Raw genomic sequence first — 22858 nt, 5'->3', positions numbered from 1 at the left:
AGGGATAATAACAGAACTTTCAAAACCTAGAAAGATATCAATATCCAAGTATGAGAAAGTTATAGAATACCAAGCAGATTTAATCCAAAGAAGACTACCTCAAGGCATTTAATAATCAAACTCCCAAAGGTCAAAGATGAAGAAAGGATCCTAAAAGCAGCAAGAGAAAAGAAACAAATAACATACAATGAAGCTCTAGTACATCTGACAGGAGACTTTTCAGTGTAAAACCTTACAGGCTAGAAGAGAGTGGCATGACATATTTAAAGTGCTGAAGAGAACAAATTCTTACCCTAGAATAGTATATCCCACAAAATTGCCCTTCAAACATGAAGGAGAAATAAAGACTTTCCTAGACAAAGAAAAGCCAAGTGATTTCATCAACACCAGACCTGTCCTACAAGAAATGCTAAAGGGAGTACTTCATTCAGAAAGAAAAGGATGTTAATGAGCAAGAAGAAATCATCTAAAGTACAAAACTCACTGGCGATAGTCAATACACAGAAAAACACAGATTATTATAACACTGTAACTGTGGTGTGTAAACTACTTTTATCTTAAGTAGAAAGATAAACAGTGAACCAATCAAAAATAATAACTACAACGTTTTAAGACATAGACAGTACAGTAAGATATAAATAGCAACAATAAAAAGTTAAAAAGCAGGGGGATGAAGTTAAGACATAGTGTATTAGTTTTCTTTTGGCTTGTTTGTTTATGCAAACAGTGTCAAGTTGTTATCAGTTTAAAATAATGGGTTATAAGATAGTATTTGCAAGCCTCATGGTAACCTCAAATTGAAAAACATACAGTAAGTACACAAAAAATAAAAAGCAAGAAATGAAATCATATCACCAGAGAAAATAATCTTCACTAAAAGGATGACAAGAAAGAAAGGAGGAAGAGAAGACCACAAAACAACCTGAAAACAAATAACAAAATGGCAGGAACAAGTCCTTACTTATCAATAATAACACTGAATGTAAATGAATTAAACTCTCCAATTAAAAGAAATAGAGTAACTGAATGGATTAAAAAATAAATAAATAAAACTAGGCCCATTAATCCGTTGCCTACAGGAAATGCACTTCACCTACAAACACACACGTTGAATGCAAATAAAGGGCTGGAAAAAATATATTTCACACCAATGGAAACCAAATAAGAGCAAAATTAGCTATACTTATATCAGACAAAATAGATTTCAAGACAAAAACTATAAGAGACAAAGAAGATCACTATATAATGATAAAGGTGTGAAATCAGCAAGAGAATATAACAATTTGAAATATGTATGCACCCAACACTGGAGCACACAGAAATATAAAATAAATATTATCAGAGCTAAAGAGAGAGAGAGAGAATCCAATACAATAGTAACTGGAGATTTCACCACCCCACTTTCAGCATTGAACAGATCTTCCAGAGAGAAAATCAACAAAGAAACATTGGGCCATGGCCCAAAGAAACATTGTACTATATACCAAATTGATCTAGTAGATATTTACAGAACATTTCATCCAATGGCTGCAGAATACACATTCTTTTCCTCAGTACATGGATTATTCTTAGGGATAAACTATGTGTTAGGTCACTATATGTTAGGTCACAAAACAAGTCTTAAAATATTCAAAATAATTGAAATAATATCAAGCATCCTCTCTGACCACAACAGAATCATACTAGAAATCAATAAAAAGGGCTGGGTGCGGTGGCTCATGCCTGTAATCCCAGCACTTTGGGAGGCCGAGGTGGGTGGATCACGAGGTCAGGAGATCAAGACCATCCTGGCTAACACAGTGAAACCCCGTCTCTACTAAAAATAAAAAAAATTAGCTGGGTGACGTGGCGGGCGCCTGTAGTCCCAGCTACTCTGGAGGCTGAGGCAGTAGAATGGCATGAACCCGGGAGGCAAAGCTTGCAGTGAACAGAGATCACGCCACTGCACTCCAGCCTGGGCAACAGAGCAAGACTCTATCTCAAAAATAATATTAATAATAATAAAAATAATACAAAGAAGAATTTTGGAAACTATACAAATACGTGTTTAGTATTTGTATGCGTATTAGTCCATTTTCATGCTGCTGATAAAGACAGACCCGAGACTGGTCAATTTACAAAAGAAAGAAATTTAATGGGCCAGGCACAGTGGCTCATGCCTATAATCCCAGCACTTTGGGAGGCCAAGGTGGGCGGTTCACAAGTTCAGGAGATCAAGACCATCCTGGTCAACATGGTGAAACTCTGTCTCTACTAAAAATACAAAAATTAGTTGGGTGTGGCAGCACATGCCTGTAATCCCAGCTACTCGGGAGGCTGAGAAAGGAGAATCTCTTGAACCCAGGAGGCGGAGGTTGCAGTGAGCTGAGATCATGCCACTGCACTCCAGCCTGGTGACAGAGCTAGACTCCATCTCAAAAAAAAACAAGGAAAGAGGTTTAATGGACTTATAGTTCCACATGGCTAGGGAGGCCTTGCAATCATGGTGGAGGGCAAGGAAGAGCAAGTCATGTCTTACATGGATGGCAGCAGGCAAAAAGAGAGAAGTTGTGTACAGAAACTCCCCCTTATAAAACCATCAGATCTCATGAGACTTATTCACTATCATGAGAACAGCATGGGAAAGAACTGCCCCATGATTCAATTACCTCCCATGGGGTCCCTCTCACAACACATGGGAATTCAAGATGAGATTTGGGTGGGGGCACAGCCAAAACATATCATTCCACCCCGGCCCCTCCCAAATCTCATGTCCTCACATTTCAAAACCAATCATGCCTTCCCTACAGTCCCCCAAAGTCTTAACTCATTTCAGCATTAACTCAAAAGTCCATAGTCTAAAGCCTCATCTGAGACAAGGCAAGGTCTTCCACCTATGAGCCTGTAAAATCAAAACAAGCTAGTTACTTCCTAGATACAGTAGGGTACAGGCATTGGGTAAATACACCCATTCCAAATGGAAGAAATTGGCCAACACTAAGGGGCTACAGGCCCCATGCAAGTCTGAAATCCAGCAGGGCAGTCAAATCTTAAAGTTTCAAAATGATCTCCTTTGAATCCATGTCTCTCATCCAGGTCATGCTGATGCAAGAGGGGGGTTTCCATGGTCTTGGGCAGCTCTGCTCCTGTGGCTTTGCAGGGTACAGCTTCTCTCCCAGCTGCTTTCATGGGCTGGTGTTGAGTGTCTGTGGGTTTTCCAGGCGTATGGTGCAAGCTGTCAGTGGATCTACCATTCTGGAGTCTGGAGGATGGTGGCCCTCTTCTCACAGTTCCACTAGGTGGTGCCCAGGTAGGGACTCTGTGTGGGAGCTCTGAGCCCACATTTCCCTTCTGCGCTGCCCTAGCAGAGGTTCTCCATGAGGGCCTCACCCCTTCAGCAAACTTCTTCACCCTTTCAGCAAACTTCTTCTAGGTTTCCTCTGAAACCTAGATGGAGGTTCCCAAACCCCGATTCTTGACTTCTGTGCACTCATAGACTCAATACCATGTGGAAGCTGCCAAGGCTTGAGGCTTGCACCCTCTGAAGCCACGGCCCAATCTCTGTGTTGGCCCCTTTCAGCCATGGCTGGAGTGGCTTGGATGCAGGGCACCAAGTCCCTAGACCGCACACAGCGTGGACCCTGGGCTTGGCCCACAAAACCATTTCTTTCTCCTAGGCCTCCAGGCCTGTGATGGAAGGGGCTGCTGCAAAAGGCTCTGAGATGCCCTGGAGACATTTTCCCCATTGTCTTGGGGATTAACATTGTGCTCCTTGTTACTTACACAAATTTCTGCAGGCATCTTGAATTTCTCCTTAGAAAATGAGTTTTTCTTTTCTATTGCATTGTCAGGCTACAAATTTTCTGAACTTTTATGCTCTGTTTCACTTTTAAAACTGAATGCCTTTGACAGCACCCAAGTTACCTCTTGAATGCTTTGCTGCTTAGAAATTTCTTCTGCCAGATACCTTAAATCACCTCTCTCAAGTTCAAAGTTCCACAAATCTCTAGGGCAGGGGCAAAATGCCACCAGTCTCTTTGCTAAAACATAACAAGAGTCACCTTTGCTCTAGTTCCCAACAAGTTTCTCATCTCCATCTAAGACCACCTCAGCCTAGATTTCATTGTTCGTATCATTATCTGAATTTTGGACAAAGCCATTCAACAAGTCTCTAGGGAGTTCCAAACTTTCCCACATTTTCCTGTTTTCTTCTGAGCCCTCCCAACTTTTCCAACCTCTGTCTGTTACCCAGTTCCAAAGTTGCTTCCCCATTTTTGGGTAACATTTCAGCAGCACCTTACTCTACTGGTACCAATTTAATGTGTTAGTTCGTTTTCATGCTGCTGACAAAGACATACCCAAGATTGGCCAATTTATAAAAGAAAGAGATTTATTGGACTTACAGTTCCACGTGGATTGGGAGGCTTCACAATCATCATGGAAGGCAAGGAGGAGTAAGTCCCGTCTTACATGGATGGCAACAGGCAAAGAGAGAAAGCTTGTGCAGGGAAACTCCCCCTTATAAAACCATCAGATCTCATGAGACTTATTCACTATCATGAGAACAGCACAAGAAAGACCTGCCCCCATGATTCAATTACTTCCCATGGGGTCCCTCCCACAACATGTGAGATTTGGGTGGGGACACAGCCAAACAAGATCAACGTGGAAATTAAACAATATGCTTCTGAATGACCAGTGGGTCATTGAAAGAATTACAAAGGAAATTAAAAAATTTCTTGCAACACATGCTAATGGAAACACAACATACCAAAACCTAAGGGATACAGCAAAAGCAGCACTAAGAGGAAAGTTTATAGCTATAAATGCCCACATTAAAAAAGAAAAACATCAAATAAACAACCTAACAATGCATCTTAAAGAACTAGAAAATCAAGAGCAAACCAAATCCAAAATTAACAGAAGAAATAAAAAAGATCAGAGCAGAAATAAATAAAATTACAATGAAGAAAACAATACAAAAGATCAACGAAACAAAAAGTTGGTTTATTTTAAGTTAAATGAAATGGACAAGCCTTTAGCCAGATTAGCTCAGAAAAAAAGAAGATACAAATAAATAAAATCAGAGATGAAAAAGGAGACACAACAACTGATTCTGCAGCTATTCAAAGGATCATAAGTCACTACTGTGAACAACTATAAGCCAATAAATTGGAAAATATAGAAGAAATGGGCAAATTTCTAGACACATACAACCTACAAAGATTAAACCATGAAGAAATCCAAAAGATGAACAGATCAATAACAATTAATGAGATGGAAGCCATAATCAAAAGTCTTTCAGTAAAGTAACGCTTGGAACCTGATGGCTTCACTGCTGAATTCTACCAAACATTTAAGGAAGAACTAATACCAATCTTACTCAAACTATTCTGAAAAATCAAGGAGAAGTGACTACTTCCAAACTCATTCTACAAGGCTATTATTGCCCCAATACCAACACCAAAGATACCTCAAGAAAAGAAAACTATAGGTCCATATCTCTGATGAATACTGATGCACAAATCTTCAACTAAATACAAATTTAACAATACATTAAAAAGATGATTCATCATGACCAAGTGGGATTTACCCCAGGGATGCAATCATGGTTCCAACCTACACAAATTAGTCAATGTGATACATTATATCAACAGTATGAAGGACAAAAACCACACAATCATTTCCATCAATGCTGAAAACCCATTTGACAAAATTCAGCATCCCTTCATGAAAGAAAACCTTCAAAAAACTGGGTACAGAAGGAACATACGTCAACCTAATAAAAGCCATATACAAAAGATCCATAGCAGATGTCATACTAACTGGGGGGTTGAGAGGTACTGAAAGCCTTTCCTCTAATATCTGGAACATGACAAGGATGCCCACTATCACCACTGTTATTCAACATAATACTGGAAGTCCTAGATAGAGCAGCTAGACAAGAGAAAAAGAAAAGGGCATCCAAATTGGAAAGGAAGAAATCAAATTATCCTTGTTTGCAGATTATATGATCTTATATTTGGAAAAACCTAAAGGCTCCACCAAAAAACTGTTAGAACTTATAATCAAATTCAGTAAAGTTGCAGGGTGCAATATCAACATACAAATATCAATAGCATTTTTATATGCCAACAGTGAACAAATCAAAAAAGAAATTTTAAAAAGTAATCTCATTTACTATAGCCACAAATAAAATTAAATGCCTAGAAATTAACTTAATCAAAGAAGTGAAAGATCTTTATAATAAAAACTATAAAACACTGATGAAAAAAATTGAAGAGGACACCACAAATTGGAAAGATATTTCATGTTCATGGATTGGAAGAATCAATATTGTTAAAATGTCCATACTACCCAAAGCAATCTACAGATTCAATGCAATCCCTATCAAAATGCCAATGACATTCTTCACAGAAATAAAAAAAAAAAAAATCCTAAAATTTATATGGAACCACAGAAGACCCAGAATAGCCAAAGCTATCCTAAACAAAAATAACAAAACTGGAGGAAGCACATTATCTGGCATCAAATTATACTTCGCAACTATAGTAACCAAAACATCATGGTACTAGAATAAAAACAGACACACAGACCAATGGGATAGAATAGAGAACCCAGAAAGAAATCCACACACCTACAGTGAGCTCATGTTCGACAAAGGTACCAAGAAGATACACTAGGGGAAAGACAGTCTCTTCAATAAATGATGCTGGGAAAACTGGACATTCATATGCAGAAGAAAGAAACTAGACCCCTATCTCTCACTATACACAAAAATCAAATCCAAATGGATTAAAGACTCAAAGACCTCAAACTATGAAACTACTACAAGAAAACATTGGGGAAACTTCCAGGACATTGGACTGCACTAAGATTTCTTGAGTACAGACAACCAAAGCAAAAACTCATAAATGGGATCACATCAAGTTAAAAAGCTTTTGTATAGCAAAGGAAACAACCCAAAAAGGAAAGAGGCAACCCACAGAATGGGAAAAATTATTCGCAAACTACCTATCTAACAAAGGATTAATAACAAGTATATATAAGTAGCTCAACCAACTCTATCAAAAAAAAAAAAAAAAAATCTGGCCAGGCACAGTGGGACACACCTGCAATCCCATCACTTTGGGAGGCCAAGGCGGGTGGATCCCAGAGGTCAGTAGTTGGAGACCAGTCTGGCCAACATAGTGAAACCCCATCTCTACTAAAAATACAAAAATTAGCCGGGTGTGGTAGCACATGTCTGTAATCCCAGCTACTCGGGAGGCTGAGGCAGGAGAATCACTTGAACCCAGGAAGTGGAGGTCGCAGTAAGCCAAGACCACACCATTGCACTCCAGCCTGGGCGACAAAAAAAAAAAAAAAAAGTAAAAAAAATCTAATAATCCAATTTTAAATGGGCAAAAGATTTGAAAAGACATTTCTCAAAAGAAGAGATACAAATGGCAAACAGACCTACAAAAGATGCTCAATGTAGTGATCATCAGAGGAATGCAAATCAAAGCAACAATGAGATGTCATCTCACCCCAGTTAAAATGGCTTCAAAAACAGGAAATAACAAATGCTGGCTAGGATGTGGAGAAAAGGAAACCTTTGTACACTGTTGGTGGAATGTAAATTAGCACAGCCACTGTGGAGAACTGTTTGGAGGTTCCTCAAAAAATGAAAAATAGAGTTACCATATGATTCAGCAATCCCACCACTGAGTATATACCCAAAAGAAAGGAAATGAGTGTGTCGAAGGGATATCTACACTCCCATGTTTGTTGCAGCTCTGTTAACAATAGTCAAGATTTGAAAGCGCTTAAGTGTCTATCAACAGATAATGGATAAAGAAAATGTAATTCTCATACACAATGGAGTACTATTCAGCCATAAAAAAGAATAAGATCCCTGTGCAACAACAAGGATGGAACAGGAATTCATTATGTTAAGTGAAATAAGCCAGGCACAGAAATACAAACATCATGTGGTCTCATTTATTTGTGGGACCTAAAAATAAAGACAATTGAACCCATTGAGATAGAGAGTAGAAGGATGGTTACCAGAGGTTGGGAAGGTTAGTGGGGGATAGGAGAGAGGTGAGATCCTTAATAGGTACCAAAAAGTTAAAATGAATAAATAAGGCCTAGTATTTGACTGTACAACAGGGTGGCTACCATTAATATAATTTAATTGTGCATTTTCTATTAAGAATAGCAAAGACATGAACACAACCTAAATGCCCATCAACGATAGACTGGATAAAGAAAATATGGTACATATACACCATGTAATACTATGCAGCCACAAAAAGGATGAGATCATGTCCTTTGCAGGGACATGGATGGAGTTGGAAGCCATTATCCTCAGCAAACTGATGCAGGAACAGAAAACCAAACACCACATGTTCTCACTTATAAGTAGGAGCTAAATGATGAGAACACAGGGACATATTGGGGGGAAAACACACACTGGGGCCTGTTGGAGCAGGGGTGAAGGCAGGGAGAGCCTCAGGAAAAACAGCTAATGCATGTTGGGCTTAATACCTAGGTGATGGGATGATCCATGCAGCAAACCACCACAGCACACATTTACCTATGTAAAAAAACCCTGCACATCTGGCACATGTACCTCTGAACTTAAAATGAAAGTTGAAGAAAAAAATTAAATAATTTAATTGTGCTTTTTAAAATAACTAAAAGAATGCAACTGGATTGTTTGTAACACAAAGGATAAATGCTTGAGAGTGTGGATACTGAATTTTCCATGATGTGATTATTACACATAGCATGACTCTATCAAAACATCTCATGTAACCCATGAATATATACAGCTGCTGTGTACCCACACAAATTGAAAATTAAAAATTATTTTAAAAAAGAAAATAAAAATAAATACAGTAAAAGAAACAATGAAGGATTAAAACAATACATTAGAAAATATATTTATAACACAAAAGTAGGTATTAATAAAGGAAGGATTGAAAAAGACATGAAACATATAAAAAACAGGTAGAAAAATGGCAAATGAGAACATTACATTATTAGCAATTTCATTAAATGTAAACTGGTTGAACATTCAAATTAAAAATAAGAGATTCAGTCAGGTGCAGTGGCTCACACCTGTAATCCCAGCACTTTGGGAGGTTGAGATGAGTGGATCACCTGAGGTCAGGAGTTCAAGACCAGTCTGGCCAACATGGTGAAATTCCATCTCTATTAAAAATACAAAAAAAAAAAATTAGCTGGGTGTGGTGGCAGGTGCCTGTAGTCCCAGCTACTTGGGAGGCTGAAACAGGAGAACTGCTTGAACCCAGGAGGCAGAGGTTGCAGGGACCTGAGATTGTGCCATTGCACTCCAGACTGGGTGACAAGAGTGAAACTATGTCTCAAAAAAAGAAAAAAATGAGATTAGCTGATTTAAAAGCAAGATTCAACTATATGCTGTCTATGAGAGACTTTAGATTTAAAGACACAAAGAGGTTGAAAATAAAAGTATGAAAAAAGATGTACCAGTCAAACTGTAACTAAGAGAGACCTAGAATGACTATATTATTAAAGTAGACTTTAAGACAAAAAATTGTTACTAAAGACTAAGAAGGACATCTTATAATGATAAAAGAGTTAATCGGCCAGGCATGGTGTCTCATGCCTGTAATCCCAGCACTTTGGGAGGCCAAGGCAGGTGGATCACTTGAGGTCAGGAGTTCGAGACCAGCCTGGCCAACATGGAGAAACCCTGTCTCTACTAAAAATACCAAAATTAGCCAGGCATAGTGGCATGTTCCTGTAATCCCAGCTACTAAAGAGGCTGAGGCAAAAGAAACACTTGAACCCAGGAGGTGGAGGTTGCAGTGAGCTGAGATTGTACCACTGTACTACAGCCTGAACAACAGAGTAAGACTCGTCTCAAAAAAAAAGAGTTAATTGATCAAAAACATATAAGAATTATAAACATATATGCACCAAACAACCCCAAATTCTAACAGAATTGAAACTAACAGAATTGAAGGAGAAAATAGTCAATTCAACAGTAGTTGAAGATTAATTAACCCACTTTCAATGGTGATTAGAATAGCTAGACAGAATGTCTTCCAAAAAATGGAAGACTTGAACAAGGTATAATCCAGTTTCCAGAGATCTAAAGAACCTCCATTTATTAAGAATAATATACATTCTTCTCAAGCACACGAGTAACATTTGCGAGGATAAAACATATGTTACACCATAAAGCAAGTCTTAATAAAGTATAAAAGACTGTAATGGTACAAATTATACTATGTGACCACAGTGAAATGAAATTAGAAATTAATAACATGAAAATTTGGAAATTTCACAAGTATAAGAAAATTGAGCACAGTTGTAAATAATTAAAGGTCAAAAAGTGAATTACAAAAGAAATTTGAAAATGCCTTGAGATAAATGAAAATAAAAACACAGTATACCAGATCTTATGAGATGCAGTAAAAATAGTGCCTAGAGGGAAATGTATAATTAGAAATGCCTATTTTTTTTAAAAAAGATAGATCTCAAATCAAAACCAAAACTTTATCTTAAAGAGCTAAAAAAAAAAAAAAAAAAAAAAGCAAATCCAAAGCAAACACAAGAAAAGAAATAATAAATATTACAGAGAAAATAAAGGAAATAGAAAATAGAAAAACCATAGAGAAAATCTGTAAAACCAAAAGTTGGTTCTTTGAAAAGACCAACAAAATTGACAAAACTTTAGCTAATCTCACCAGGCAAGGAAAAAAAAGAAAAAAAAGACTCAGCCGGGCGTGGTGGCTCATGTCTGAAATCCCAGCACTTTGGAAGGCTGAGGCAGGTGGATTACCTGAGGTCAGGATTTCGAGACCAGCCTGGCCAACATGGTGAAACCTCGTCTCTACTAAAAATACAAAAATTAGCCAGGTGTGGTGGCACGCACCTGTAATCCTAGCTACTTGGGAGGCTGAGGCAGGAGAATCACTTGAACCCAGGAAGCAAGGTTGCAGTGAGCCGAGATTGCAGCACTGCACTACAGCCTGGGTGACAGAGCAAGACTCTGTATCAAAAAAAAAAAAAAAAAAGAAGAAAGAAAGAAAGAAAATAAAAAACAGACTAAAATTACTAACATCAGAAATGAAAAATGGGACACTATTAATAACTTTACAAAACAAAAAATATTATAAGGTGTTTTTGACTGAATGTTCCCCCTCACTGTCTCTAAATCCACATGCTGAAGCCCTAGCTCTCAATATGATGATATTTAAAGATGGAGTTAGGGTAAGGTATATAGGGTTAGGTTAGGTCATGAGCTTGGGCCCTCATCATGGGATTAGTGGACTTAGAAAAAGAAGGAGAGATGAGATCATGGCAGACAGGAGGCAGGACTAGATTGAAGCTCCCACTTGGATGGACATGACAGCCTGTGGAGGCTTGTACTGTGAACTTTTGCTCTAGTATGACTGTAGAAATATATTAGGAAAGCCAAGAGAACCCATATATCTTCTGAAAGAAGTGGATTGTTCCTGCAAGACTCTGGAGACACCCCAAATACTGTGAGTGCCCAAACTCTGCAAGTGGGAAAGGAAGATTGTTCATCCATGAACATACATCCCCACTGGGGAACCTGAAGGTCTAGATTATGGGAGAAGATTCTGACCTCACCTGGAGCTGAGTCAATTTAGAGAGCTGAGTGAAATACAGGGGTAGAGGAAGCAGCAGGAAAATCTCTGTGGGCTTGCTGGGTCCCTTAGCAAGACATTTCTGCCTCACCTCACAGGCGTCCTTGAGGAGAGCTACCAGAGTCACTGGGAAAAGGCCACAGGGAGAAGAAAAGCACCAGCTGAACTTAGTAACAATTTGAACCAATTTAGAAGCCTCCTGGCCAGAACCTGGGGGAGGGTGTGAATCTGGTGTGCATACTCCACAGGTGGGAGAGGAAGGAAAGCCCTAGTTATTTTCGCAGCTGGGAGGTGGGTAGCCTGGGGCAAGTTCTCAGTCCTGCTGGCCCACTGCCTGGAAACTGACTTGTTGCTGTTGGGGGTGGGGGCATGGTGGAAGTGAGATCAGCCCTTTGGGTTGCGTGGGAGCTGGGTGAGGCCTGTGACTGACAGCTTTCTGCCACTTCCCTGACAACCTGCATGACACAGCAGAGGCAGCCATAATCCTCCTGGGAACAAAACTCCATTGACCTAGGAACCTCACCCCTACCCCCAACAGGAGCCGCAGCAAGACTTACCCAAGTAGAGTCTGAGCTCAGACACACCTAGTCTTGCCCCCACCTAATGGTTCTTCCCTACCCACCCTTGTAACTGAAGACAAAGGACATAAACTCTTGGGAGTTCTAAGGCCTCTCCCACCACCTGTTCCTCCACATACTACCAGAGCTGATGCTCTCTTGAAAGCACCACCTCCCAGCAGGAGGCCAACCAACACAAAAATAGTGCAATAATCAACCAAAGCTAAGGACCCTCACAGGGTCAATTTGATACCCCTGCCACCTCCACCAGAGCAGGTGCCAGTATCCATGGCTGAGAAACCCACAGATTGTTCACATCATAGGACTCTGTGCAGACAACCCCCAGAGCCTGTCTACTAGAGCAAGTCTACTAGCCCAGAGCCTGGTAGACTTGCTGGATGGCTAGAAGAGAGATAACAATCACTATAGCTCAGCTCTCAGGAAGCCACATCCCTAGGAAAAGGGGGACAGTACTACAACAAGAAAACACCCCGTGGGACAAAAGGAACTGAACAACAGCCTTGAGCCTGAGATGTTCCTGCTGACAAAGGCTACCCAAATGAGAAGGAACCCGAAAACCAACTCTTGTAATATGACAAAAAAAGGTTTTTTAACACCCCCCCAAAAATCATACTAGCTTTCCAGCAATGGATCCAAACCAAGAAAAATCCCTGATCCACCTGAAAAAGAATTCAGAAGGAGGTTAGTTATTAAGCTAATCAGGGAGGCACTAGAGAAAGGTGAAGCCCAATGTAAGGAAATCCAAAAAATGATACAAGTGAAGGGAGAAATATTCAATGAAAAAGATAGCATAAATAAAAATCAATCAAAACTTCAGGAAACAATGGACACACTTATGCAAATGCAAAATGATCTGAAAAGTCTCAGCAATAGAATCGAACAAGCAGAATAAAGAACTTCAGAGCTTAAAGACAAGGTTTTCAAATTAACCCAATCCAGCAAAGACAAAGAAAAAAGAATAAGAAAATATGAGCAAAGCTTCCAAGAAGTCTGGGATTATATTAAACAACCAAATCTAAGAATAATCAGCGTTCCTGAGGAAGAAGATAAATCTAAAGGCTTGGAAAGTATATTTGGGGGAAAAATCAAGGAAAACTTTTCTGGCCTTGCTAGAGAACTGGACATCTAAATACAAGAAGCTCAAAGAACATCTGGGAAACTCATCACAAAAAGATCATTGCCCAGGCACATTGTTATCAACTTATCTGAAGTTAAGATGAAGGAAAAAATATTAAAAGCTGTGAGGCAAAAACACCAGGTAACCTATAAAGGAAAACCTATCAGATTAATAGCAGATTTCTCAGAGAAAGTCTACAAGCTAGAAGGGATTGGAGCCCTATCTTCAGCCTTCACAAACAAACAATTCTCAGCCAAGAATTCTGTACCCAGCGAAACTAAGCTTTGTAAATTAAGGAAAAATACCGTCTTTTTCAGACAAACAAATGGTGAGAGAAATCACTACTACCAAGCCAGCACTATAAGAACTGCTAAAAGGAGCTCTAAATTTTGAAACAAATCCTGGCAACACATCAAAACAGAACTTCTTTAAAGCATAAATCTCACAAGACCTACAAGACAAAAATACAATTAAAAAAAAAAAAACCCAAGATATACAGGAAACAAATAGCATAATGAATGGAATGACAGCTCACATCTCAGTCAAACGTTCAATGTAAATGGCCTAAATGCTCCACTGAAAAGATACAGAATTGCAGAATGGATAAGAATTCACCAACAATCTGCTGCTTTCAAGAGACACACCTAACACAAAAGGACTCACGTAAACTTAAGGAAAGGAATGGAAAAAGACATTGCATGCAAATGGACACCAAAAGTAAGCAGGGGTAGCTGTTATTATATCAGACAAAACAAACATTAATGCAACAGCAGTTGAAAAAACAAAGAGGGTCATTATATAATGATAAAAGGTCTTGTCCAACAGGAAAATATCACAATCCTAAATATATATGCACCTACCACTGGAGTTCCCAAATTTGTAAAACAATTATTAATAGAAGTAAGAAATAAGATAGACAGAAACACAATAATAGTGGGGGCCTTTAATACTCCACTGACAGCACTAGACAGTTCATCAAGACAGAAAGTCAACAAAAAACAATAAATTTAAACAATACCCTGGAACAAATGGACTTAACTGATATACACAGAACATTCTACCCAACAACCACAGAATATACATTCTATTCAACAGTGCATAGAACTTTCTCCAAAAGACCATAGATAGGCCACAAAACGAGCCTCAATAAATGTAAGAAAATTGAAATTATATCAAGTACTCTCTCAGACCACAGTGGAATACAACTGGAAATCAACTCCAAAAGGAACCTTCAAAACCCTGCAAATACATGGAAATTAACCTTCTCCTGAATGATCACTGGGTCAAAAATGAAATCAAGATGAAAATTTAAAAATTCTTCTAACTGAATGACAATAGTGACACAACCTATCAAAACCTCTGGAACACAGCAAAGGCAGTGCTAACAGGAAAGTTCATAGCCCTAAATGCTTACATCAAAAAGGTCGGAAGAGCACAGACAATCTAAAGTCATACCTCAAGGAACTAGAGAAGCAAGAACAAACTAAACCCAAACCCAGCAGAAGAAAGGAAATCACCAAGATCAGAGCAGAACTAAATGAAATTGAAACAAACAAAAAAATATGAAAGATAAACAAAACAAAAAGCTGCTTCTTTGAAAAGATAAATAAACTTGATAAACCATTAGAAAGATTAACCAAGAAGAGAGAAAATCCAAATAAGCACAATTAGAAATGAAATGGGACATATTACAACTGACACCACAGAAATACAAAAGATCATCAAGGCTACTATGAACACCTTTACGTGCATAAATTAGAACACCTAGAAGAGATGGATAAAGTCCTGGAATGATACAACCTTCCTAGCTTTAATCAGATAGAATTAGGCACTCTGAACAGAGCAGCAACAAGCAGAGAGATTGAAATGGTAATAGCAACAATTACCAAAAACAAAAAAAGTCAAGTACCAGACGAATTCACAGCAGAATTCTAAGAGACATTCAAAGAAGAATTGGTACCAATCCTATTGATGCTATTCCACAAGACAGAGAAAGAGGGAACCCTCCCCTCAAATCATTCTATGAAGCCAGCATAACCCTAATACCAAAACCAGGAAAAGACATAACAGAAAAAGAAAATGAGAGGTGACAGCGTGCTGGCAGTGCTCACAGCCCTCGCTTGCTCTGGGTGCCTCCTCTGCCTGAGCTCCCGCTTTGGCGGCACTTGAGGAGCCCTTCAGCCCTCGGCTGCACTGTGGGAGCCCCTTTCTGGGCTGGCTAAGGCCAGAGCCGGCTCCCTCAGGTTGTGGGGAGGTGTGGAGGGAGAGGCGCTGGCAGGAACCGGGGCTGCACGCGGTACTTGCGGGCCAGCGCGAGTTCCGGGTGGGCATGGGCTCGGCTGACCCTGCACTCGGAGCCGCCGGCTGGCCCCACCGGCCCCACCGGCCCCAGGCAGTGAGGGGCTTAGCACCTGGGCCAGCAGCTGCTGTGCTCAATTTCTCGCCGGGCCTTAGCTGCCTTCCCACGGGACAGGGCTCGGGACCTGCAGCCCACCATGCCTGAGCCTCCCTCCACGTCTGTGGGCTCCTGTGCAGCCCGAGCCTCCCCGACGAGCGCTGCCCCTGCTCCAGAGACGCCCAGTCCCATCAACCACCCAAGGGCTGAGGAGTGCGGGCGCATGGCTCAGGACCGGCAGGCAGCTCCACCTGCAGCCCCTGTGGGGGATCCACTGGGTGAAGCCAGCTGGGCTCCTGAGTCTGGTGGGGACGTGGAGAACCTTTATGTCTAGCTAAGGGATTGTAAATACACCAATCGGCACTCTGTATCTAGCTACTCTGGTGGGGACCTGCAGAACCTTTGTGTCCACACTCTATATCTGATGGGGACATGGAGAACCTTTGTGTCTAGCTCAGGGATTGTAAACGCACCTATCAGCGCCCTGTCAAAACAGACCACTGGGCTCTACCAATCAGTAGGATGTGGGTGGGGCCAGATAAGAGAATAAAAGCAGGCTGCGGGAGCCAGCAGTGGTAACCGGCTGGGGTCCCCTTCCACACCTTGGAAGCTTTGTTCTTTCGCTCTTTGCAATAAATCTTGCTACTGCTCACTCTTTGGGTCCACACTGCCTTTATGAGCTGTAACACTCACCGTGAAGGTCTGCAGCTTCACTCCTAAAGCCAGCGAGACCACGAGCCCACAGGGAGGAAGGAACAACTCCAGATGAGCCGCCTTAAGAGCTGTAACACTCACGGCGAAGGTCTGCAGCTTCACTCCTGAGCCAGTGAGACCACGAACCCACCAGAAGGAAGAAACTCCGAACACATCCGAACATCAGAAGGAACAAACTCCGGACACACCGCCTTAAAGAACTGTAACACTCACCGCGCGGGTCCTTGGCTTCATTCTTGAAGTCAGTGAGACCAAGAACCCACCAATTCCAGACACAAAAACTACAGACCAATATCTCTGATGAACATAGATGTTAAAATCCTTAATAAAATACTAGCTAACCAAATCAAACAACATATCAAAAAGACAATCCACCATGATCAAGTGGGTTTCATACCAGGGATGCAGTGGTGGTTTAAGTCAATAAATGTGATACACCACTTAAACAGAATCAAAAATGAAAATCACATGATCATCTCAATAGATGCAGAAAAAGCATTCAACGAAATCCAGCATCCCTTTATGATTAAAACTCTCAGCAAAATCAGCATACAAGGGACATACCTCAATGTAATAAAAGCTATCTATGACAAGCCCACAGCCAAAATAATACTGAATAAAAAAAAAGTGGAAAGCATTCCCTCTGAGAACTAGAATAAGACAAGGATGCCCGCTCTCACCACTCCCCTTCAACATAGGACTGGAAATCCTAGCCAGAGCAATCAGACAAAAGAGAGAAATAAAGGACATCCAAATTGGTAAAAAGGAAGTCAAACTGTTGCTGTTTGCTGATGATATGATCCTTTACCTAGAAAACCATAAAGACTCCTCAAGAAAGCTCCTAGAACTGATAAAAGAATTCAGCAGTTTCTGGATACAAAATCAATGTATGCAAATCAATAGCTCTTCTATACACCAACAGCAACCAAGCTGAAAATTAAATTAAGAACTCGACCACGGCCAGGCATGGTGGCTCACACCTGTAATCCCAGCACTTTGGGAGGCCGAGGCAGGCGGATCACGAAATCAGGAGTTCAAGACCAGCCTGGCCAACATAGTGAAACCTCATCTCTACTAAAAACACACAAAAAAATTAGCTGGGCATGGTGGCATGTGCCTGTAGTCCCAGCTACTCAGGAGGCTGAGGCAGGAGAATCACTTGAACCTGGGAGGTGGGGATTGCAGTGAGCCGAGATTGTGCCACTGTACTCCAGCTTGGGCAATAGAATGAGATTTCATCTCAAAACAACAACAACAACAACAACAAAACTCAACCCCTTTTACAATAGCTGCAAAAAATAAAATAAAATAAAATGCTTAGGAATATACCTAACCAAGGAGGTGAAAGACCTCTACAAGCAAAATGACAAAACACTGCTGAAATATATCATAGATGACACAAACAAATGGAAACACATTTCATGCTCATGAATAGGTAGAATCAATATTGTGAAATGGCCAGGTGCAGTGGCTCAGGCCTGTAATCCCAGAACTTTGAGAGGCCAAGGTGGGTGGATAACTTGAGGCCAGGAGTTCAAGACCAGCCTGGCCAACATGGCAAACCCCATCTCTCCTAAAAATATAAAAATTAGTCAGGAGTGGTAGTGCACACCTGTAATTCCAGCTACTGAGGAGGCTGAGGCATGAGAATCACTTGAACCCAGGAGGCAGAGGTTGCAGTGAGCCAAGATCATGCGACTGCACTCCAGCCTAGATGACAGAGTGAGACTGTGTCTCAAAAAAAAAAAAATTGTGAAAATGACCATACTGCCAAAACCAATCTACAATTTCAATGTAAGTCCCATAAAAATACCATCGTTCTTCACAGAATTAGAAAAAACAATTATAAAATTCATATGCAACCAAATAAGAGCCTCCATAGCCAAAGCAAGACTAAGCAAAAAGAACAAATCTAGAGGCATCACATTACCTGATTTCAAACTATACTATAAGGCCATAGTCACCAAAACAGCGTGGTACTGGCATAAAAATAGGCACATAGACCAATGGAACAGAATAGAGAACCCAGAAATGAAGCCAACTGATCTTTGACAAAGCAAACAAAAATATAAAGTGGGGAAAGGACACACCCTATTCAACACATGGTGCTGGGAAGATTGGCAAGCCACATGTAGGAGAATGAAACTGGCTCCTTATCTCTCAGCTTATACAAAAATCAACTCAAGATGGATCAAGGACTTAAATCTAAGACATAAAACTGTAAAAATTCTAGAAGATAACTTTGGAAAAACCCTTCTAGACGTTGGCTTAGGCAAGGATTTCATGACCAAAAACCCAAAAGCAAATGTAACAAAACAAAGATATATAGCTGGGACTTATTAAACTAAAGAGGTTTTGCATGGCAAAAGGAACAGTCAGCAAAGTAAACAGACAACCCACAGAGTGGGAGAAAATCTTCACAATCTATACATATGACAAAAGACTAATACCCAGAATCTACAACAAATTAGCAAGGAAAAAAACAAACAATCCCATCAAAAATTGGGCTATTCTCAAAAGAAAATATACAAAAGGTCAACAAACATATGAAAAAATGCTCAACGTCACTAATGATCAGGGAAATGGAAATACCATAATTGTATCACATTAATGGCCATAATCAAAAAATCAAAAAATAATAGATGTTGGCATGGATGCAGTGAACAGGGAACACTTCTACACTGCTGGTGGGAAGGCAAACTAGTACAACCACTATGGAAAACAATGTGGAGATCCCTTAAAGAACTAAAAGTAGAACTACCATTTGATCCAGCAATCTCACTACTGGGTATCTACCCAGAGAAAAAGAAGTCATCATATGAAAAAGATACTTGCACACCCATGTTTTTAGTTGCATAATTTGCAAGTGTAAAATCATGGAACCAACCCAAATGCCCATAAATTAACATGTAGATAAATAAACTCATATAAGGCTGGGCACAGAGGCTCACACCTGAAATCCCAGCACTTTGGGGGGCCGAGGCAGATGGATCATTTGAGGTCAGGAGTTCAAGACCAGCTCACCGAACATGGTGAAACCCTGTTTCTACTAAAAATAAATACAAAAAAATGAGCCAGGCATGGTGGTGCACGCATGTAATCCCAGCTACTCAGGAGTCTGAGGCATGAGAATCACTTGATCCAGGAGGTGGAGGTTGCAGTGAGATGAGATTGTACCACTGCACTCCAGCCTGGGTGACAGAATGAGACCCTGTCTTAAAAAAAAAAAAAGACGCAAAACTGGTGTGTGTGTGTGAATATATATATATATACGTGTATATACACGTATATATATACGTGTATATACGTATACATATATACATATACGTATATAGACGTGTATATACGTATATATGTACGTATATATGCGTGTATATATGTATATATGTATATATACGTATATATGTGTATATATATACACGTATATATGTGTATATATATATATATACATGATGGAATACTACTCAGCCATAAAAAGGAATGAATTAATGGCACTCACAGTGACCTGGATGAGATTGGAGACTATTATTCTAAGTGAGGTAACTCAGGAGTGGGAAACTAAACATCGTATGTTCTCACTCATATGAGGGAGCTAAGCTATGAGGATGCCAAGACATAAGAAAGACAAAATGGATTTTGGAGACTCAGGGGGAAAAGGTGGGAAGGGGATGAGGGATAAAAGACCACAAAGTGTGTACAGTGTATACTGCTCAGGTGATGAGTGCACCAAAATCTCAAAAATTACCACCAAAGAACTTACTCATGTAACCAAACATCACCTGTTCCCCAGTAACCTACGGAAATAAAAAAAAAATTTAAAAAGAGGGAGAGATCTCATCTCTCTCTTCTTTCTATTGCTCTCTGTTTACATGCATGCACCAAAGAAAAGCTTTGTGAAGACATATCAAGATAGTGGCTGTCTGTAAATCAGGAAGCAAGCCCTCAAGAGGAAGTAAATCAGCTAGGACCTTGATCTTGGACTTCCCAAAGTCCAGAACTGTAAGAAATGAATTTCTGTTGTTTAAGTCACACAGTCTGTGATATTTTGTTACGGCAACCCAAGCCGACTAAGACATTAGGCATACTATGAACAATTATAAGCCAACAAAGTAGATAACTTAGATGAAATAGACAAATTCCTGGAAACATACAAACAACCAAAGCTAATTGAAAAAGGAATAGAAAATCTGAAAAGATCAATAACAAGAGTCTGAATTAGTAATCAAAAAACTTTTGAAAAGGCCCAGGACTATACAGATTTACTGGTGAATTCTACCAAACGTTTAAAGAAGAATTACTACTGATTCTTCATAAGTTTTGCAAATAATAAAACAGGAGGGAACAGTTTCTAACTCAATATTTGATATCAGTACTTTCCTAATATAAAAGCAAGACAAACACATGACAAGAAAAGAAAACTACAGAGCAATATCTTTATACATATGGAAGCAACATTGCTCAACCAAATACTGGCAAACTGAATTCAAAAAAACATACAAAAAGATTTTAGACCACTCAGCATCCCCTTCCCTTCACTGTCTCCTTCCCTTGTTCCCTCTCTTCCCCCTCCCAGAGCACCTTCCCCATGAGGCTGCAGTAGTGGCAATGGGGTTCAACTGGGACCCGGTGAACAGGAGTGGGGGCTGGCAGACATGGCGGCCAGCATGTACCAGGTAGGAGATTTTGTCTACTTTGAGAATTCCTCCAGCAACCCATAAATAATCAGGATAGAAAAACTCGACAAGACTGCAAGTGGCAACATGGAAGCAAAAGTAGTATGCTTTTACAGGTTACATGATATTTCCAACACACTGATAATGCTTGTGGACATGCATGCTAAAGAAATTGAGGAAGAATCTGAAACAATATTTGACCCTTACTTGACCAATACTCAGAAACATCAATCGAAACATAAGTTACTTTCTTTGTCACCCCAATATGAATCTTTGCCTTCAACACATATTAGGGGAAATTGCAGTGTTGCCTTATGAATGAGACAGAATCAGTATTGTCATATCTTCATAAAAAGGATAATTTCTTCTACTTATTGATCCTGACCCCTCATCGAAAACACTATTAGCTGATGAAGGTGAATTCAGAATGGGACCTAGATATCAAGTAGATGTCCCAGAAATGCTCATAGAAGGAGAATAAGATGAGAGGGAACAGTGAAAATGGAAAGTTAAAGTTTGGGGATCCAAATGGCCCACTGAAAGATTGATCAATTAACCAGTTTTTAATTGTAGCAAGTACTATTGGGACACTCCCTAGACCTCTCTATTGCAGCAGTTCTTTGAGGCAGCCTAATTTGCATATGAGTGCTGCTGCAGCTTCCCAAGACATCACCTTCTTTCATGCTATCGATACATTGTGTAGACACAGCTATGATTTGAGCAGTGCAATTAGTGTCTCAGTACCACTTGAAGAAGCTGTTTTATGCAGAGATAAATTGGAAGAATGGTCAGCCTCTTAAGCTAGCTTATTTGAAGAGGTACTGGAAAAAATACGGCAAAGACTTCAACGACATACACCAAAACTTTTTCCCTTGGAAATCATTGACTAGCATCACTGAATGTTATTTCTTGTGGAGAACTACTGACAGATATGTGCAACAGAAATGGTTAAAAGCAGCAGAAACTGAGAGTAAGCTGAAACAAGTATATATCCCAATTTACAGCAAACCAAATCCCAACCAAATATCTACCAGCAATGGCAACCTGGTGCTGTGAGTGGAACCATGAGGACTACATTCCTGCCTCAGAATCCCCTTGTAGTGCAAGCCTGGGAGGGCTTCTGTGCTACATAGTCTAACTAGTAGTATTCTTGGGGCCCACCTAATATGCAGTGCAATTTGTTGGCTTTATTGAGAAAAATATGGAGACCTGAAAATGCCCACCCAGTCAGAAGAAAAGTTATCTCCTAGCCCAATTACAGAGGACTCTCATGTTAGAAATGCTGCCAGGCCATTCAAGGGATGCCACTCCAAAACAAAGTCTGCAGTGAAAACTCACCAAGCTTTCTTCCTTCATACTGTGTATTTCACAAAATTTTCTCTCCAGTTATTCAAAAGTATCCTCTGGCTGCAGCAGGCAGCAAGATGGCCACTTGTAGCTATTAATTTATGCTGCCATTAGGGCAGAATGTAAGCTGCTTTAAAGTTCTTTTTTTTTTTTAGACAGGGCTTCACTGTATCACCCAGGCTGGAGTGCGGTGGCACTATCATGGCTCACTACAAACTTCCTCCCCCAGATTCAAGGATTCTTCTGCCTCAGCCTCCTGAGTAGCTGGAATTACAGGTGGCTGCTGCCACGCCTGGCTAATTTTTGTATTTTTAGTAGAGACAGGGTTTCACCATGTTGGCCAGGCTGGTCTTGAACTCCTGACCTCAGGTCATCCTCCCACCTCGGCCTCCCAAATTGCTGAG

General features: G+C 40.1%; 1 pseudogene; it reads left to right on the top strand.

Moving 5' to 3' along the window:
- The first annotated feature begins 21086 nt into the window (after positions 1-21086).
- Positions 21087-22590, top strand: LOC100458978 (metastasis-associated protein MTA3-like; annotated as a pseudogene).
- The last annotated feature ends 268 nt before the right edge of the window (positions 22591-22858 follow it).

Source organism: Pongo abelii, chromosome 11 (genome assembly GCF_028885655.2).
Source record: "Pongo abelii isolate AG06213 chromosome 11, NHGRI_mPonAbe1-v2.0_pri, whole genome shotgun sequence".
NCBI classification, from domain to species: Eukaryota; Metazoa; Chordata; class Mammalia; order Primates; family Hominidae; genus Pongo; species Pongo abelii.
This window is presented reverse-complemented; position numbering and strand designations above follow the sequence as displayed.